This window comes from Tenrec ecaudatus, chromosome 4, assembly GCF_050624435.1.
Source record: "Tenrec ecaudatus isolate mTenEca1 chromosome 4, mTenEca1.hap1, whole genome shotgun sequence".
In the NCBI taxonomy this organism is placed as follows: Eukaryota; Metazoa; Chordata; class Mammalia; order Afrosoricida; family Tenrecidae; genus Tenrec; species Tenrec ecaudatus.
This window is the reverse complement of record NC_134533.1, coordinates 93,819,778-93,836,625: the sequence shown is the minus strand read 5'-3', so window position 1 is coordinate 93,836,625 and position 16,848 is coordinate 93,819,778.

Genomic DNA, 16,848 nt, shown 5'->3' with positions numbered 1-16,848 from the left:
ATGGCATGGAAGTGGTGAGAGAACCCACTGTCCACGAGAACTCAGGATCTCACTATCATCGGCAGATGTCCCCAAGGACTGAGGACGAAATGAACCTATAAGAGAATTCTTAATGAATCAAAATGCCACGTTAGACAGATAGTTTTCTTTTTTTAGACTCTACAGACGTGCATCCACTGAAAAATATTCTTAAGAGGGAAGAAGCTGCTTTTTAGATGGGGAAGGCTAAGGAATGGCAACACATGTCTTTGGGCATGACCCTGAGGTATGTTCACCCAGGAGTTTCTGGGGTTCACATTTTACTTCTATCATCAGGTGGGGCCTGAGAAAGCGTACAGTATTAGAACTCCTTTTTGAGAATGAGGAGATTGAAAAAGTAATTAAGGAGAACTCAGAACTCTTTTGTCTATATTGGACTGCTAGTACATAGCACAACATTAGGTTCATTATTTTTTGTGACTGGGGCATTGTGAGGTTTAGGAGAAAACGACTATACTTAGTCTCAGTGACCACCTATTATAATAGTGACTGTAATATCCAAAAGGCCTGGGACTGACATCTAACTTATAGTATAGCTACACTTTTCACCAACAGTGAAATGTGCAGAGAAGCAGCTTCAATATAAATAAAATTGGCTAGCAAAGGCAGGAACCATCGAAGATGGTTAAGATCAATCAGCCTATCTTAAAAATATTGCCTATTTGGAACTGTGAGGGAGCTGAGATTTTTCCAGATTTTCAAACTAACAACATATCCTGCCAGAGTTTTATGGAAGCTGGCAGAACGCATGAAACTTGGTTAAGAGAGGAAGGATGGTTATAACTCACTGAAATAGTAGTCGTCCGAGCATCAGCATTGTGCGCGGGTTCCATGAGCTCCGTTCCTTTACAATAATGCCTTGCGAGGATGGCTCTTGCACATATATTGGGTTTCCGATCAGGAGAAAAAATACAGGAATATCTTCTACTCTCTTTTCAGCTGAAGCTTCTGTGTGTTTTAGTTCGTTGCCGTTGTTGGGATTTTTTATTGATTTTTCTAGTTTTGTATTGTTTGTGTGTGACATTCTATATATGAAATCCAGGAGAGCTGTACCTATAAAGAGAGTAAGTAATTGGATAAATAATTACCTGGGGGCATGGCAGGTTAGATTAGGGGGAAGTGGGGACTAACAACAATAAATACAGGGAAAAAAGAGAATGTTTTAAAATTGATTGTGGTGATGATTACATAGTTTTTCCTAATACAATTAAACTATGAATTGTATGACATGTGAATTATATTCCAATAAAAATTTTCTAGACAGCCCAGCCTAACATAATTCCTACCCTTCATTGTTGTCTTAAGTAATGTTGCTCTATCACTTCCAAAAAATCACACTCCCTGTCACCAAGTCTGTTCTGGCTCAGAGAGACCCCATTGGCCAGGGTAGAACTGCCCCTGTGGGCTTCCATGATCTACCTCTTTACGGGAGTAGAAAGTCTTGTTTTTTCCCTAAGGAATAGCTGGTGGTCTTGAACTGATGACCTTGCTTATATAGCTATGGTCCACACAGGCAGCATATTAGCTTCCTGAGAAAATATAAGTAAATTTGATGTAACATTTGATCATTTTAAGGATAATAGCACCATTAATCAAGCCATCAGTATAATTTGAAATACTAATAAGAAAAATATAAAGAAAAGCTTTTTGGTTAGGAAAGTGTCACTTATATGAATGAATACAACTTAAGTGATAGAGTGGGAATTTTGGTCCTGTTGTGCCTTAATCTAAGAACAATGAATTCTTTCAAGGTAGATCTATTGGATACATTCCTTCATAAAGAGATCATTGAAGACAGGTGTAGAGCGAAGCTCGGTGAAGGAATCAGACGGTGACTGGCTATCAGAAAGAACAGGGCCTGGGGTCTTTAAGGCTTGTCCTAAAACACGCAGTCATTTGAAGAAGCCAACAAGTAACCTGTGCAGAAATAAGAACCCAATCTTACCTAAGGATGATTGTGAATAAAACCCAAGATATGAGGAGAGGACATATTAGGGATTAAATTCTGAACCCTCTGTGGAGGGCTGCCATTTAAAGTAAGAGTTCTTAATCCGTGTTTGCTCCTCTGCATAATTTTAGAATCCATTGAATTATTTCAAACCACTGACAAGGAAAGCGAAAAGCTTTGCATTCAAGCAGAGCATGTTTGGAAGTAGATTACCCCCACTCCCCTAACCAGCCTAGGGAGAGGAAGCATCCGGGACTTGCCTGGCTGTGTGGCTTTAGTGGGAATTGGGATACCAAAGACTTGTAGTCCTAAATCAGCACCTCACTGCCTTGGTTGAAGGGCCCAGAAACAATCATATAATGTTTTTAACCTGCAATATTGTATGTACCCCAATAATGGGTCCTTTCTACCTCTGAAGTCCTGCCTGCAACTGTGATGAATTGAGGGCAGCTGTCATGCTTATGACCGTTCTTGGTTCTCCATGTCTTTTCTAAGAGGCATGGAATAAAAGAGACCAAAAACCCTGCTCTCAGGGAGCTCACATTCCAGTGAGGGAAAGGATAACAACCACAATCTCAGCACGGCTTCCGATTGCGAGGGGTCGGATACAGAATTCCCGCGAAAAGGCATCGGGACAACCATTTCCAGGGTATGAGGGAGCACGTTAACTATCTACAGCTGCTTCACGAATGACCGGGAAGACTTAGAATCCTAAGAATCTTAAAATAACAATATTTATTATCTCACAGTTTCTATGGTGATTTGCCCTGTGAACCTCTCCAAATGTTTGTCTGAACATCTTTCTTGCATGCAGCTGATTTCCACAAGGTGAATGGCCTGAGAGAAAGCAAGGTGGGAGTGGCATGGTCTTTATGGGCTATTCTCAGATGGTCTCTATTGTCGGATATGCAACGTCCTATGGATCTCACAGCCCGGACACATCGAATGCTGAAAGGGACCGCACGAAGGCAGCAATCACTGGGAGTCGTCCGAATGGTTGGTTAGCACAGACAGTGAGCCTTGGGAAAAGTTTTCTTCAGGAGGGAACAGGAAGTAGGTACATAACGTCTGATGTTAGGAGCGCACTTAGTGTAAGGTGACCAGACGTCCCACTTTTAGAGGGACAGTCCCGATTTTTAATAATTTGTCCCATGTCCTGAGGCGCTTTTACAAAGTCCCAATTTTGGGGGAAAAAAATGCTGGACAAGCTAGAGAACGGCGGGAGAATGGCAAGGGAATATATGGTTTTCGGCTTCCATGTGGATATTTCGCCAGGATATGAGTTTTATTTTATTTTTGTTAATTTTATAATGTTAAATTTTAATAATAACAAATAATTGTTGAGAACTGGTTATAGAGAACTGCATTATAAAGTTTGCATTGTTGATCAGTTGTTAGAATTCAATCACCATTGTTTGGACTTAATGAACAACGGCATTTTTTGGCATTGGTAACGACGAAAACATTTTGTAACTGTCTCTCAGACGATACACATCGTACTGCGTGCTAGTGCTAGTTAAACAAGGGATGTCAACAAATCAGCTATTCAGATAATTTAGTAAGTAATTTTTTTTATTTCATAAATACATAAATTTTCTTGAATTTAGCAGGCAGTACTCGTATTATTTATATTTGATAGTGGCGGCAAAAGTCTAGCACCGGCCTTGAAAGTGACACCTCGACTTACGTTACGGCAAATGCCCAGAAAAAAATAATACAAGTTAGTATTGTTACTACTTAGAAAGAAATGTAGGATTAAAATTAAGATAATTTTAAAATATAATTACTTTATAACAATCAAATTAATTTAATTTATAAATGTACAATAAAGTGTGTTCATGTAATTATGTACCTACTTGGTGTGTTTTAAGCAATATGTATATAATAATTATTAATATAATTTTTTAATTTAGACTTTTAATATAATGGGTAAGAAAAGAGGATGAAAATTCATGGATGATCTAAGAAGTGAATTTCCTTTTATTAAAAAAACCAAAAGCAATTACATGGTAAAATGTGAGAAATGTAATGGTGAATTTTCTATTTGACATGGCGAGAAGAACGATATTTCAAAGCACTTGGAGACACCGAAACATAAAAGATATTTAAATACTGCTGCATCTTCCTCCAAAATACAGGAATTTTTTTGAAAAACATCTTATGGAAATGAAGAAAAGAAATTATCTTTAGCAGAAGGACTTATGTCTTTTCATGCTATTAATCACAGTCATTCATTCAGATCTATGGATTGTACATCACAAGTTGTCAAAAAGTTAATCAACAAAAAATCTGCCTGTGCTAGAACAAAATCTAAGGCAATTGTGTGTAATGTGCTTTCCCCATATGCATTTTCAGAATTAAACAAAAATCTAGAAAAAATTAATTTTATATCCATATATTCTGGCTCATCTAATCATAAGGATATAAAGTTATTTCCAACCATTATTAGATTTTTAAATTTGGAAACTGGAATAAAAATTAGAATTTTAGATTTCATTTCTGTGCCTGGTGAAACTTCTGAAATAATTTTCAGTTCCATTATTAATATTTTGGAAAAAACAATTTAAAACACAAAATGATTGCATATTGTTCAGACAGCATGCAGGCAAATTTTGGAGGAAAAGCCAGAAGAGGTACAAATAATATTTTTTATAAAGTAAACAAAAACCTTAATCAAAACATTATTGGTGTTGGTTGTGTAGCTCACACAATACATAACACCATTCAAACAGCTGCTGATCTGTTGCCCGTATATGTTGAAAATATTGTTATTAAAATATATTCTGATTTTATATATACACTGTGCGCGTTGAAATGCTTAAAGAATTTTGTGAAACTGCGGAAGTCGAATATCAGAAAATACTTGGATACAATAAAACGCGCTGGTTAGCTCTTTTGCCAGCTGTCGAAAGAATTTTGAAAATATATGATCCTTTGAAATCCTACTTTCTATCACAGGATAAATGTCCTAGAATTATAGAAGAGTTTTTTGAAAAGAATCTTCAAAAATTTTGCTAAAGTTTGTACACAATCGAGCAGCTCCTTTTCAAAATGCTATAAAACTTATTGAAGGTGATAAAATTTTGGTAATCGAAGTAGCAAATGAAGTTAATATTTAAAATTTCAGTGTTAAGAGCGGTTCGAAAATAATTTTCTTCCGTTAACTATCCGTAAGAGTATAAGCCAGCTAGAAGAATAAGGTGCAATAAATCATGCTGATATCATGAATCATGTTAAAAAGTTCTATAGTAGCTGCATAGATTATTTAGAAGAGTGGACAGTACATTACAATAATATTGAACATTTTCATTGGGTTACATTGAAACAAGAACTTAATTGGAATGATGTGAAAAATCATTCGATCATATTCCTCAAAATTTCCCATATAGTTATATTTCCGAAAATGATCTTTTTAATGAGGTATCATTATTTTAAAAATCTATTGATAAGGCAAAGGTTAAATAATGGGCATCAGCAAAAATCACAATAGAGAACAAATGGTTAGAAATATTTCATCATTTTGAAACAAACCATGTTGCATACAATAATGCACTAAAAATTGTAGAATATATGCGCTGCCCTTTCCAGGAACTAATGCTGCGACTGAACGCATTTTTTCTACGGTAAATACAGCGTGGACATCAGAAAAATCACAAGTAAGTATTGAGATTTTGAAAGCCATTTTATGTGTGAAATATAATTTAACAAATTCTTGTGAAAATTTTATGACCTTTTAAACAATGACAGCAATCTACTATAAAAATTCACTCAAATGATAAATATGCCAAAGAATCAAATAATACTATAGATAATTTTAATGTATATTTGTAAATTTTACTTATGTTGAAATTTAAAAGTATATATTGCAAAACTATTTTTGTGTTCTACGAAAATTTTTGTTGTTCCATATAGACCAAATTTTTAATCAAGAACACCCTCTCTCCCCCCACCGGTCAATGGTGTCCCGCTTTACCAATGCTAAAATCTGGTCACCTTAACTTAGTGTGTGATCCACGATTATTAAAGAACCCAATAGACTGACTGGACAGCGGGAGAAAGGAGGAGGTCTTAGGACGTTTGGTCAGAGACAGAGTGGTTTGAAAGTTAGAAATTCTGCCAAATCTCATGGTCAATTATAAGAGATTTGACTTTTCCCATAGTGAGTTGGGAAGTCATTGCACGATTTGGGTCACAGAAATAAAATCACTTGGCTTATGTTTATAAAAGATCATCTGGAAGCTGTTTTAAAAACTGATAGTAGCAAGGCAAAGATAGATGCAGTATGACAATTTAGAAAGCTATTGTTAATATCCCAGTGGTTAGAACAAAGGGATATAAATGGAGCTGTTGAGAAATGGACAGATTCTGGAAATATTTTTAAGGCAATAGAATTTGCTAATGAATTGTAAGGTATAAAAAAAGTGCAGAAGTCCATGATGACGTCCAATATTTTAATCTTGGGACTTTGGAGGAATCAGGGAAATTTAAAAGGGGAAGGTTAAAGGAAGAATCAGCTCCCCATGGTCCATTTGGCATACGTTGGTGATTTACACATCACTGTGACACCGGCATCTATGTCACCATCATTTCAAAGGACAATAGCATAACCTGCGGTGAACAAGGTGCCGTGGAGCTTCCAGACTCAGAAGTAGGAGTATCATCAATTTCCAAAAATTGTAAAATACAAACTATGAATCACAACAAAATATTGTCTGATATAGTGCTGGAAGATAAGTGCCTACGTTGGAAGGCCCTACAAGGGTCACAACAATGCATGCAGGCTCAACAATGGTGTGTGTCTGGAGCCATGAGGCCCAGCCATAACCTTGCCTGTCCGGAGCCATGAGGCCCGGCCATTGTCTTGATCTTTATTGCCTGAGCTCTGTAACTTTCCACAGGAACTGTTTTTCTGCAGTCATTGTTCTCAGGGAAACACCTGAGGCTTGCTTCCCCCATTTATTCTCAGGGAAACACCTGCGGTTTGTTTCCCTTTCCCTGGCCTATATAAGCTGTAGCCTTTTACTCAATAAACAAGACTTAATCAGACTGCTGTCTTGTCTCCATTTCTCATGTCTTGTCCCCCCAATTCCCACTCCCTCTTCCAGGCTCCACGTTGAAGTTCCCGCGGGTCGGGACAGGTGTGAAAATGGCAATGTTTCCTTCTATTCTGCAGGCAGATGCCATGAGTCCAAGTCAAAGGTATGGCAACTCACAACAGCAACAAAAGGAAGGGTATCAGAAATCAAACTTTAAATATATTGAATTTCAGATGGCTTTTAGATGGGCAGAGTGAAAATATCACGAAGATGATTGGCTATGTGAGGATAGAGCTGAGGAGAGAGTTATGGGGTATATACATAAAGTTAAAAGATATCAGTGTCCACCAGAGTAAGCCAAAAGTACTGGTACAAAAGCATAGAAACTTTTCTTAAACAAAAATACCAAAATATGAGGTCATTATTTCCTTATCTACTCTCCAACTAGAGGCTATTTCAGAGATTGTTGTGCTCTTTTGATTTGAACTACAACAAACCAGCTGTTTTTAACATTCTTGAAGGATTCAAATCATCTTCCTCTTAAATGTTCTGTGAATTTGGGGAAACAAGAAGAAGACAGGGCTGAAGATGAGTGGTGTCCTGGCAGTGAAGTTTACGTAGCCCTGGCCAACCTCAACGATGAGCAGGCGAATTGCTGTGATAGGAAAAAGAGGCGAGGAAAGAACTTCTTGAGTGCGACTTGTGAGGCCTTTTGTTCACCAAGGCAGTTGTCAGTCTGCTTAAGACATCTTCACAATAAGCCCCACGGTTTTCTTGTGTCTCTGAAAAAAAATCTATTACAAAGACTTCTTTGTAATCTTATATTAGAGTTGCCATAACCTTTTGAGTTGACCTCTCTGCCTGGAATTTAACTGGCCCACTCAGAAGAACCCTTCAGACAGTAGCTGTTTTGATAAGACCTTTCTTTGAAAGTTTTCTAATGTGATTAAGACAAGTATGCCACTGAGAGGGCCTGCCCACCGCCATCCGCTCATTGCAGAACCTGCTTAGATGCATTTGATATGGTCTCAACTAATGCACCTACGAACTGGAATCTTAGTAGCAATATTTTTGCTTATCCTAGATGTTGTATTTAAAATCATGGGACTAAATAAAATCATCAAAATAAAGAGAACACTATAGTCCCAATGGTTCAATTTCAGGGCCTGTCAGCATTTCGAAATCCATAAGATATTAAGAATAATCTGCAAAAATCAGCAATAAACAATGATCATTAAGGTAGAGAGACTTTTTGGAGTATGGTGTCCTGAAATCTAAGTAAAGAAAATGTTTCAAGGAATCAATTGTAATCACCAGTTTCAAATTCTTCTGGTATTTCAGGAAATGCGAGAGCTGAGAATCCACAATTAGATTTAGGTAAGCCATTGAAATGCAAAAAATTATTAAACAATTTAAAATCAGATATGGCTGTTAAAGCAAACATTTCAATTGGGAGTATAATTATACTAAAATCTATTTTCTGTTATTCTGCCTTCTATTATTATATATTAAATTTCTGTACTAATTCTAATACTTACTGGGGGACTAAAAGAGAAAATGCTATTCTGAAACTGATTTAGCTGCTATACCTTCTTAATATTTCCATAATAATCCATCCATTCATTTCCATAATTGATAAGTGATATATCATTTGACTATTCTTCATATTTAACATCTGCACAAAACAAAGGAGCAGCAGTCACGATCATTAAGATGCATACCATACTCTCTTGCAATAGCAAATGCACCTGCATAGCACAGCTAACTGACAAAGATTTCAAAATATGAAGAATATAAAGAGGGTTTTTTCATATTACATGGCAGACATATTTAAAATTTTATATTTTAAATTATACTTAAACTTTTAAAACACAGATATTAATATAAATGCAAGTGACATTCTTTAACTGTATACTACTGGGGTTATGTTCTTGAGATAACATCGTAACTTGCATGAACACATGAATATGCCAAAAACTATTTTAAAATCAATATTCAGCTAGCTGGCCTTCCTAAGATCAAGGGGTAACTGTTGATTGAAGATGTTTTTGCTATATATCTTACTAGTCTAAACACCAAAATACCATTTTCTATACTACTCATAGGTTAAAGCAGAAATCACAATGAGAAACAATACAATGGTACAGAAGATGAAGTTCAGAGATGATAAAAAATTAAAGTCACAATGTAATCAATACACAATCAGTAGTCACTAGCTGATTTTGAGTTTTTAATTATTCCAAATAATTGCCTTGGTGATTCTGAGATGCCTGGGTGTGTGTATATTTAGGTCATCCAGAGACACCAGAATTGGACAGCATTAATATTAATTTATTAATAAATATTCCAAAAGGATTTGAGTAGAAGTTTGGAAATTATTGACATCTACTAATAAAAAGGAAGTTTCATGAGGGTAGGTACTATTAGTCTTGTTTTCACTCCTGTATTCTCAGGGTCTAGTGAATTTCCTGGTTCAGATGTTGAGTTCTTGGTAAATATATCTTAAATGAAAACACAGAGAAATAACTTAAAATTGCAGGTTCTGTCACTTCATTTTCTGTATCCCAAACTCAAGTTTCCCAATTAATTGTTTCTGAGCACAATGACCTAAGTATTTAATAAAGCTAAGCATAGCATGTGATAGTTTTATAATACAAATTAAACCTATCAAATCAGCAATATAAAAATTATCAACCATAAAAGCCCTACTCAGTGTGTCCTTGGGGAGCTGGTTCTTGGAAGCATGCTTTCCTTTTGCTTTCATTTTAATAATGTATTCCACACCTTGAGCCTTTGAAGAATCTCTAGTTGGCTCCCTGAGGGGGAAAAAAAAAAGGTTTGTATAAGAGAGCTATGCGAGGCAAGCATAGGCTAGGGTCAGGCTCTGCAAGACCTAAGGTGTTATAACAAGAATCTTAAATTAATGCATCTTGTGGGTGGTAAAACAGAATGACCTTTAAATATCTCCAACTTCGAATGTTTATAGCTCCGGGGTTCTAAGATTATGTCTCTCTGAGGTCATTATTCAGAAGAGAAGGATGGTGTATCAGTTCCAGAAAAATCTCACTAAGCACTTAAGGATTTCATCCATCAAGTGTGGCCCACTCTTGAACAGTTTCCAATATATCTGAAAGTGAAAGGTTGCATTTCCTCCCATCCCCCCCAAAATATGGGAAATCAGATAAACAAGAAGCCTGTGATTTTCTCATAGTGTGTTTAAGGCACAGTCACCTTAAAGGGATTTGTCAATGTGCTGTTACACAGATTCTTCCCAGTCCTAAATCCTAAACCATCAATAGCTCAGTCCTAAACCATCAATAGCCATCAATAGCCTGGCTTCTGCCTTCCGGGCCTGGAAGCTCCCAGGACACACCCAAGTCCAGGGAGGTTCCCAATGGTGTTGCATGAATACCGCGGAGTAGTCCTCTCAAGAGGAATATATCACAGGGAGGGAGGGAGGGAGGGAGTGTCAGGCCTACAGTGAGCTATTTATCTTCCTAGCACCTCCAAATGAGGTCATCAAGCCGTGAACTGATTGACAGGCTAAACTCCACCCCTTCACTCTTAATAGTCTCAAATTGACAACAGATTATGTTACTACCACAGTGTATATATATTCCCAATAATAACAACAAAATAAAATTTAGAAGAGAAAAACGGGGGAGTGAGATGTAATGAATATGGCCAAATTTGGCATGTGGTCTGTAGTACTTCTCACCTCTACTAGTGCTGTGCAGGGGAGGGCTTCCCTTCCTCACCATGGCCCCGTCTGCTGTGAGTATACTCATTCTCTTTTGCTTTTGCCACTCTGCTGAGTGCTAAACAATAATGCATTGTTCGCTTTCTGTTTTCCTAGTTGTGACGATCTCTGTTCATATATTTACTGGTCAGCTGATGTTATTCATATTTTCCTGACCACTAGAACTTCTCTTAATATATTTACTGATCACTTAAGCTGCCCTTCTGTGAATCAGCTCTTTAAATGGCTTTCCTATTTTTCCATTTGTTCATCTTTCCATTATCAATTTTGCTTGTTGACTATATATATATTTAATTGCAAGAGGATTTAATAGCCCAAGAAACATGTGTTTATGGATTTATCTCATCCCCAAACCCGCTCCTCATCTTTCAGAAAGGATTACACTTAACACATTCCAATCCACCAGAATGTTTCGAAATTCCCTTATAAATCTGAATATACAATCCTGAGTTTAACCAGTTCATTCACAATAGAATCATGGATATTACGTATTTGTATTTAAATTTTCATTTCACAATTTTAAAATATGCTCCCAGAAGCTAGACATCAACAAGTGGCCTTTTCTCAAAAAGTAACAATCCTCTACCTGCCAGGACCCCAGTCTGCCAGCGACACATTTTAAAAGAGCTACTTCATTTGGAGAGGAAAATGACCATCTAGTAAATAAAACACCAGGCCCCTGGTCCAAGTACAGTGTGATTTGAGATTGATGTGCTGGGCATTTGATATGCTTAATTTGTTCCCCAGCGATATGTAATCAGCATTACAAAAATCCCTAATGCATCACTGGGATGAATTTAGGTAATCTTCCATTCTACATTCAGAAAACTCAAGCAGAGCTTATCCATAAGACTGAATAATTCTATTAACTACCCCTTTTTTTCCCCAAAACATGAGAAGCTTGCAAGCTTTAATTAAACCCTAGAACATTTATAAGACATAGGCAGAATAGTATTTTCTTTTTCTATGAAAGAAGAGTGGAATAAGAGCAGTTAAAAGATTAAGAAAAGTGCTAGTGAAAGACAGACCCCTGAAATGCTGATGCTGGGCCAGTACTCCTGCCAGGCCCTAAGTCCTTCTTCCCTGGTTAGTTAAGAGGGGTGGGCTCCTCAGGTTCTGGTTCAGCAAGTGCAAGCAGGATAAAGAGCCCTCCTCTTGGACCCATCAGCAGATAATTAGGATAACTGCACTTTGCTGAGCTGCCAGACTGTACTCCTCCTAAGCCTAGACTGCGCCACATAAAGGAAAATGGAAAAATAAATAAAATATTCCTAGAGATCTTTCTTAATGTCTGCTTTTAAAAATGTGATGAGATTTGTCAACATTTAAGTAACATTAACATTTGGATTTAAAATCAGTTGAACATGCATTTTATTTCTTTGTCAAGTAAAAATGTTGGCAGAATTTGGATATAAAGATTCACTTTTATAAAATATACACAACTAGTAGGAGAAGTTCCCTCTCAAATAGTTTGTTTTTCAACTTTTAATAATTATAGTTATGGATCATTAATATACCATTATTAAGAGTAGCAAAACTAATTGTAGCAAGATTATAGATACTTGAATTTTATTTCCTAATTTCATATAATGTGTACATTCTGAATAACGTTAATTTCATTTATGACATCAGGACGTTAGTCTTTTTTTCTAAAATGTGCACTCTGGAACTGGTGAAAAATATAACTTTTTGAATCTATTAATGGTTTTCAAAATGATACATATTCCTCTGGGTAGCACACACAATAATATTTTTAATGGTATAGTGCCCTCTTTTTATAATAATTATAATTATTTGTTTCAAGGATAATGATTAATATTGATAAATACTTCCACAATTGGTATTTGAAAGGGATTTTTTTACAATTTAGAAACTATCATCATACATGCTCTTATACAACAATGTCAGAGACTCAGTTTTAACTTTATTCCAAATTTATATATAAAAAAGAAAATTTCACACAAATTAAGCCATTTTTCCCAAGGTCCCACAATCAAGTGAGACAGCAGGAATTGATGATTCTAAACCCTATATACTCATAATAAAATGTTAGCACACACTTATTCCCAAGTAGAATTTTTTTATTAAATTGTTTTATCAGGGGCTCGTACAAATCTTATCACAATCTATACATCCATCCATTGTGTCGAGCACATTTGTACATTTGTTGCCATCATCATTCTCAAAACATTTGCTTTCTACTTGAGCCCTTGCTATCAGCTCCTCATTTCCCCCTCCCTGCCCGCTCCCCCCTTAAAAATAAGAGAGTAGGATCTTCCACTTAACCGTGTGATTGTACAGACTATACTTTCTCATCTCCTACACGGTTCATCTCTCCATCTAACTCTCCTCAAACTTCTCTGACAGAAATAAAAGGGACTCTTCTACCTTCCTCCCCCAGAATTGCAAACCTGCCTCATCTGTTTCCTGAGCTCAGGCTTGACCTCTACTTCAATGGAAGATTATCCTCTGTTCCTAACAAAGCATATCCCTCTAGCTATCCTTTAGATCGCATATCCTCTGCCTTTCTTAAAACTTGTTTTCAGTTTGCCTTGTTACTCAAATTGAAAAAGAACCGAAACTTAAACAATGAACTCTCCCATAGTTCAAGAAGCTCCATTTCTCTTTCTCCCTGGCAGCATGAAGCTTATGAAAAGTGTTGTATATACCCTTTATTTTCACCCAATAGATATGATGTTTTCACCCAGTAGATTATGATACTCTATTATCACCCAGTATATTATGAGTGCTATGTTCTTCGATTTTCACAAAGACTGTGGGGGGCTGGTTATTATTATTTCCATTTTACAAATGGGGACATTGTGCTACAGGAAACTTGACTAATGTCGCTCAACTAATAAAAGATTCAAACATAAGGAACTAGTGTGAATGAGGACAATTTCCATTTTTCATGCTGCCTCTCAGCAAATATTTTACAGATTAGCATAAATTTTACATTGTCTTACACAGAAGCATTGAAAAGTTTTATTTATCAGTACAATAAACTTTAGAGAAGGAAAGACTATTGTATAGAATAAAGAAACACACATACACACACACAAAGACAACAATACATTCCAGTTGGAAATCAGGGTATATATGGCATTACTTACTAGAAATAATCTTCTGGAGGAATTTATTATTTCACCTAAATTAGTCTCTATCTGTTGGCCAGCTCTATAAGTGATAAAATATTCCTGAAAGCCTCTAACATTTTTTCTAAAGAGCGCTAGATTCTGGAACATTGGCAATGTGGATTGTGAACAGCTTTGTCTAGCCATTACACTCTTTTGAGTCAAAGAGTGCCTTGAGGCCTAAAGGTGGCCTGACCCTAGACAGAAAAATGTGGTTGGAGGCTCCCTGAATGCTCCTAGAAAAACTAAAACCAAAAGTCAAACTCACGACTACAAATCAACTCCAAATCCTGTGGTTACTGTTGTTTTCTGTGCCATGGAGTTGGTTCTGATTCACAGCCTCCTTGTCTGTGCAATAGAGCAAAACGCGGCCCCATCCTGCACCATCCTTACAATTACGGTTATGGTCAAGTCCATCATTGCAGACATAGTGTCGGTCCATTTTGTCAAGGGTCTTCCTTGTGTTCATGGCCCTCTACTTCACCAAACATGATATCCTTTTCCAGGTATTGATCTCGCCTGATGACATCTCACAGTGCATGAGATGAAGTCTTACCATCCTTGCTTCTAAGGAACATTCCGGCTGTTCTTCTGAGAGATTTATTTGTTCTTTTGACAATCCATGGTCCTTTCACATTCTTCACTGGCACCATAATTCAAGTGCATCAATTCTTCTCTGGTCTTCTTTATTCAGTGTCCAACTTTCAGATGCATATGAAAAGATTGAAAATACCATGGTTTTGGGCCAAGGGCACCTTAGTCCTCAAAGTAGCATCCTCACTTTTCAATAGTCTTGTGCAGCCGATTTACCTAACAGAATGTGTCCTTTGATCTCTGCACTGGTGCATTGTAAAAGGCGGCTCTTGAAAACTTTGATATTTTCTCAGTTTATCATAATATTACTATATAAATCATATAATATAATATATGAGGGATTTTGTTGTCAGGTGCCATCAATTTGCCTCTAATTCATCATGACACGATATGCAACAAAGCACGCCTGCTCCTCAGCCATCGTCACACTTATTGTCATGTTGGAGTCCATTGTTGCAGTACCACACCCCAAGATAGCAAATCTTCTTCAGTCTTCCTTATTCATTGTTCTGCTGTCACATACATTTGAAGTAATAGAAAAGATACTATGGCTTTGGATAGGCACATAGTAGTCCTCAAAATGATATAGTTGCTCTTTAACACTTTGAAGAAGGCTTGTTCAGTAGATCTGCCCAATGAAAGATGTCATTTGATTTTTAACAAAAACAAATGATATGTGATTGTATCTGCTTTGGCTAGATAAGAACTGGAAAACTGTCCCAACAGAGGCCCAAAGCAAGGATATTGGAGCAGTGGGTGTGCACTGTCTCTCTGATCTTGATAAAGTAATGGGATATATGAATACCCAACAAAACAAAACCCACTGCCTTCAGATCAGTTCCAGCTTATAATGACATTATGATGACATTGTGAGCTTACCAATTGTTACAGAACCTGACAGCCTCATCTTTCGCCTAAAGAAGGGTTGGTCGGTTTGAACGGTTAATGTTCCCATTAGCACTAGACACCTAACGCACAGTGGCTTCCCCAACCTCTCTTTTAAAAAATTAATTAGCTTATTTGTTTTTTTAAAGTTTCACCAACATACAACTCACAGATCATATATTCCACTAGTTCAATGTTTTAAAAATGATGATGGCAACAAATGTGCAGATGAGCTTAGCACACGAAGGGATGTATAGACTGTGATAAGAGTTGCATGAGCCCCAATAAAATGGTTCTTAATAAATGAGAAGACTGCTCCCCCCAACAGTATCAAGTCTAGGATGTTTCCTCTTCCTTGTACTCCTTGTAGTTGGTGCTCAATTCACTGCCAACTTCCCTTGCCAAGTCCCGTTGAGACTATTAATTGAGTTGTTGCCTCTGTGGGTGTATCTACTCTGGGTGGAGGAGTCTTGGAGGTGTGCGGTGGTTCGAGTGGCTGGCAGTTCAAATGATCAGCAGCTCCAAGGGAGAAAGGCTGAGCTTTCTACCCCAGTAAGTAGTTAAAGTTTCACAAATGCACAGAAGGTTGCTATGTGCCAGTATTGACTCAATGGCATCGAGTTTGTTTCTTTGGTTTGGGGCCCATATACGGGAAAACATACAAAACTGAAACAAAACTCAGATGGCCCAGCAACAATGACAGAGTGAAGCCGAACAAAACTTCAATAGGAAACAAAGTATACAATATTTAAAACTTTTTTAGACAAAAATAATGGATTGTCCGTTAGTACAGATTAACAATTTAGGTGACTAGACACTATTTACAAAAACAGGAAGGGTAGAAATTGGCAAATTTTTCAGTAACATTCATTCATAATGATAGAATTGGACTAGACATGTCATAAGAAAACAAAGTGAGAAGACGGTCCAGACAGGGTGCAGTATAGCACCGATGAGACATCCACCTTCCCTCTGGTTCTTTAATGCTTCCTCCCCACTATCATGACCCTAATTCTACCTTACAAATCTGGCTAGACCAGAGCATGTACACTGCTACAGATAAGAGCCGGAAACACAGAGAATACAGGACAGATAAATTCCTCGGGATCAATATTGAGAGTTGCCATGCCAGGAGGGGAAGGAGAAGGTAGGGAGAGAAAGGACAAGCCGATCTTAATAACCTACCTATAACCCCCTCCTGGGGGGATGGACAACAGACAAGGGGGTAAAGGAAGACACTGGATAGTGCAAGACATGAAAAACTAATTTATAAATTATCGATGGTTCATAAAGGAGGGAGGAGGAGGGAGGGGGAAATGAGGAGCTGTTACCAAGGGTTTAAGTAGAAAGAAAATGTTTTGAAAATGATGATGGCAACATATGTTCAAATGTGCTTGACACAATGGATGGATGTATGGATTGTGATAAGAGTTGTACAAGCCCCCAATAAAA